The following is a 5,401-nucleotide window of genomic DNA, read 5'->3' on the forward strand; positions in this document are numbered from 1 at the left end:
GTGGTAAGCAATCTCTTAGATGACCTCCGGTGACCCTCATCGCCTGGTATTCACAGGATTGTGTAGTGCCTCCCATACTGCTCCAGGGTGAGTCAGTATGAACAATAGCATATGACAGAAGCAATGGTACATCACCTGCAATATTGGGCTATTAAAAGACTGTAGCTAAATAGGAGAGTGATATACAAAGTAAATAACTAGGAAGCTCCAAACTCTCATTCTCCACAGAAACACCAAAAAGATGAGAGAGAGAGAGGGAGGAAAAGAGAGAAAGAGAAAACAGTTGTAACCAACTTTGTCATTGTTCTGGGAAATAGTCAAAGGTTTACAGCAACCAAGACAACATCCCAATCAAGAAAAAGCCACCTTTGAAATTATTTTTTTTAAGTTTTGGAGTGTTCAATTTGCCCTTTTCCATACCCAGTGCAGCAGCAGTCTTGATATGGAAACAGTAGCAGCCCAGTTCCCAATTCTCCCCCTTAAACAAGAGGCAGCAGAGCAGACCATATTTGCAAATTATTGTGTACATCTGTTCTGAGCTGCTTGGAGGACACTTTAACTACTGACACAGACTAGACTTCAATTTGCCTGCCTTGTAACTTAGGGGGAAATACCAGCGGGGGCTGCTTGTAAAAGATGCAAGGTGTACTACAGATTCATAGGTGCACGGGGCAAAAGACTGAGGGTGGAATCAATAGACTAAGGACTGGGGGAGAAACAATGATGAGATTCTTGGGGAAATTGGGACATTCAAAAGCAGCTGTGTAAAAACCCATACACATGCCCAGATAAGATGTATGCCCAGAAAAGACCTGAGAAGGCCTTAAGCTTTCAGTTTGGGCTGATTCCTGGGATCAAAGCAACCCCAGCTGTGCTGAAAAAGTGCTCCAGCACAGAACCAAGCTGCAAAGACCAGGGGAAGTGTTTGGATTTTTTTCGTTTCTTCTGCTTCTCTTTTTTAATTTCTTTGTGGGTTTTTGTTGTTTTGTTTTGTTGGGCTCCTGGCATTCAAGGAAATCTGTCAAAACATTATCTGAACATGAGCTAAAGAAACAGACATTTCAGTGACCACTTACAATAAGGAATACTCTTTGCAACATAGTATGGAAAATGGACTACCACAGCCTTCAATAAGAAAAAAAAATTAAAATAAAAAAAAACAGTAAATCCTAAGGAAGAAGGAAAATCTGATTTCCAGAGTTATCACATTATAATTGTCAAGTGCTCAGTTCTCAACAACAAAGAAAAAATCACAAGGCATACAAAGAAACAGGAAAATATGACCCATTCCAAGGAATAAAATCAACAGAAACCATCCTTGAAAAAGTCCAGACATTGGACTTGCCACACAAAGACTTCAAAACAACTGTACTAAATATGCTAAAAATCTAAAGGAAAGCCTTCAGAAAAAAAAAAGAAAATCATGCAAAAAACAAAATGAGAATATCAATAGATAGAAATTACAAAAATAAGCCACACAAATTCTGAAGCATTATGGAAGTTCTAGAATGAGAAGAGGAAAAGGACAGTAGAGATTTTTTTTTAACTTTGCAGATTTAATGAAATGCTCATGTATGTTGGATTTACAAATCCAAAAAGCTCAGTGAAATGAACATACAAAGAAAGGACAAAGGGTGCAGCCTACCAGGCCTCATGTCTGGACCTGGTCCGGTGCACAGACCTGGTCTGGTCCCTGGGAAGGGGCACAGCTCGGAGGGGAGCCATCCCGTTGCCCATCATGCCCATCACGCAGCACATGTTGGTGGGGAGCTCAGTGCTAACCTGCCCCTAGACGGCCTGTTTCTGGGCCAGGGCAGTAGCGGAGCAGCACCCTCTGGGCATCTATCGAAAGTCAGCCATTGACATATGAGTTCAAAGAATTTTTATTTTTTAATAAAAAGTAGAATAAGAAAATGTAAAAAGATAAAAGAAAACAGTAAGATAAAGAACAAAATCGACCCCAAAAACTTCCATTAGACTGACTAGAAAACAAAAGACACAAATTCTAAAACCAGAAATAAAAAATGGGTGCATTTCTACCTCTGGTACAGAAATAAAAAGAATTTGAAGAGAATACTATAAACAATCATACGCATCAAATTAGATAACCTTGATGAACAAATCCTTAGCAACACAGAATCTGTCAAAAGCAATTTAGGAAGAAAATCTGAATAAACCCATAACGAGTAAGATTACAGCAATAATGAAAAACCTCTCCGCAAAGAAAAGTCTAGGACCAGATGGCTTCCATGGTTAGTTCTACCAAACACTTAAAGAATAATTAACACCAATCATTCTCAAACTCTTCAAATAATCAAAGCAAAGAGAACACTCTCTAATTCATTCTATGAGGCCAGGATTATCTCAATACCAAGACCAAAGGCACAACGAAGAGAAAACAAAACAAAACTACAGACCAATATCTCTTATGATGATTAATGCAAAAACCTTAACAAAATCCTAACAAACCAAATTCAATAGCATATTGCACACTATCTAGTGTATCAAATTAACATGTTGTATACCTTAAATTTATAAAATGTTATGTCAGATATATTTCAATTAAATAAACAAAAGCATTTGAGAAAATTCCATGATAAAAAACTCAATAAACTAGAAACAGAAGGGAGCTTCTTCAACATGATAAGTATGCCATATATGAAAAACCCATAGTTCATACCATACTCAATGGTGAAAAACTAAAAGTTTTCCTTCTAAGATCACAACAAAATAATAATGTCTGCTTTCACCACTGTTATTCAACATAGTATTAGAGGTTCTAGCTAGAGCAATTAGACAAAGGAAGGAGGGGAGGGAGGAAGAAAGGGAAGGACGAAACTGAAAAGGAGTGAGTAAAATTATGTTTGCAAATGATGTGACCTTACATGTAGAAAATCTTAAAGAGTCTACCCTCCGTCCACCCCCCAAATTGTTAGAGCTAATAAATGAATTCAGCCAAGGTTCAGTTTATAAAATCACCATGCAAAAATCAGTTGCATTTTCTACATATTAGCAATAAACAATTCAAAACAGAAATTAAGAAAACAATTCTGTTTACAACACATCAAGCAAAAATTACTTAAGAATAAATTTGAGCAAGGAGAAAGATTTGTACACTAAAAAAACTACAAAACACTGCTGAAAGAAATTAAAGGAGATGTGATAAATGGACAGACATCTCATGTTCATAGATTGAAAGCAATATTGTTAAAAGGGCAACTATATACAAAGTGATCCACAGATTCCATGCAGTCCCTATTAGAATCCCAACGGTGTTTTGAATAAAAGTAGAAAAACCCCTACTAAAATTTATGGGGACTCTCAAGAGACTCCCAAAAGCCAAAAACAATCTTTAAAAAGGACAAATTCGGAAGACTCAGACTTCATTTCAAAACTTACTACGAAGCTACTGCTTTGTACTAGCATCAGGACAGGTACATACAGACCAGTGGAATAAGCAGGCAGCCCAGAAATAAAGCCTCATATACATGGGCAATGATTTTCAACAAAGATGTGAAAATCACTCAATGGGAAAGGACAACAAACAGTGGGAACTGGAAACCCATGTGCAAAAGAAGGAAATTGGAAATCCTTACGTCATATACAAAATTAACTCAAAATGGATCAAAGCTCTAAATGTAACTGCTGAAAAATATAAAATCCTTAAAAGAAAACATAAGGGGAAAGCTTCATGACATTGGATTTGGTGATCATTTATTGGATATGACACCAAAAACACAGAAAACAAAAGAAAAACTAAACTGGACTTCATCAAAATTTAAAACTTTTGTGTATCAAAGGACACTATTAAGAGGGAAAGGGTGGGGGAGGAGAGTGGAGACAACTGTATTTGAACATTTTTTTAAAAAAGAGTTAAAGGTAGCCTATAAATTGGGAAAAATATTTCAACTCATATTTGATAAGGGATTAATATCTAAAATATATGAAGAACTACAACATAACAAACTCAATTCAAAAATGGGCAAAGGACTTCCACAGATATTTCTTCAAAGATATACAAATAGCCAGTAAGCACATGAAAAGATGTTTAACATCGTTAGTCAACAGGGAAATGCAAATCCAACCACAATGAAATAGCACTTCACATACATTAAGATGGCTATTATCGATAAAATGGAAAGTGCTATGAGGATACAAAAACATTGGAAACCGTGTGCATCTCTGGTGGGGATGGAAAATGAAGCAGCTGCTGTGACAAAGCCTCATGATTCCTCGAAGATGAATATAGACTTACAACGTGACCCAGCAATTCCACTTCTGGGTATATACCCAAAACAACGAAAAGCAGGGATTTAAACAGATCGTTTATAAATCAATGTTCATAGCATTATTCACGATAGCTAAAATGTGTAAACAACCCAAAATGTCCATCAACAGATGGATAACCAGAATGGGGCACATTACATACATATTGTGTATGTACCTATATATATATACACATATATATATATATATTATCCAGCCATAAAAACAAATTGACAACATGCTACAATATGGATATATCTTGAAAACATTATGCTAAGTGAAGACAGTCAGACACAAAAGGAAAAATATTTTATGATGCTGCTTGTATGAGGCAAATGGAAGGACAGGAAATAGAGGCTATCAAAAGGTAGAGGTGAACAGGGTGTTGTTTCGAATAATAAAAAAGTTCTGGAAATTTTGAGTTACACAACACTATGCTTACTGCCAACTGAATTACACTGTTATGTATATTTTGCCACAGAAAAAATTGGAGGGTCTGGTAACTGGATTCTAAGATGGTCCCCAATGGTCCATGCCCCCTGGTATTTACACCCTTGCATTAGCCCCTCCAATGAGTATAGTCTGGACTTAATGACACATCCAGCAAATAGGAAAAGGCAAAGTAGGACTTAAGAGTCTAGGTCATCCAAGATGGCGGCTTTACTCTTTTCCTCCTTTGAGCCCCACCTGTGGGGGAAGCCATCCACATTACACAGCTCCACGGGCAGGGCGAACAGTGAGGAACTAAGCACCTGTCAATAGCCATGTGAGTGTGACCTTAGAAGCAGGTCCTCCAGCTGTGAAGCCCTCAGATGGTTTCAGCCCCAGGGAACATCATAATTGCACTCTAACTTGCTCCTGGATTCTGCCCCTCAGATACTGTGTGCAATATTCGTTTTAAGCTGCTAAATTTTGTTATAGTGATAGACAACTAATGCCAGAGTGGGGATGTAAGAGTCCAAGCGTCATGAAAGAGAATAATCACTAAAAGTCAGTATGCATTAAATTTCTTGTTTTTTGTAAAAAAAAAAAAAAAAAAAAGGTCTTAACCACTTAGTGTGTAATAAGACTTCAAATTAAAAAAAAAGAAAATGTCAATTTTAAGGGATAAGCTTGCACAAGATACCAAGATGGC

Source organism: Sturnira hondurensis, unplaced genomic scaffold (genome assembly GCF_014824575.4).
Source record: "Sturnira hondurensis isolate 20B ecotype Veracruz unplaced genomic scaffold, ASM1482457v3 Scaffold0005279, whole genome shotgun sequence".
Classification (NCBI taxonomy): Eukaryota; Metazoa; Chordata; class Mammalia; order Chiroptera; family Phyllostomidae; genus Sturnira; species Sturnira hondurensis.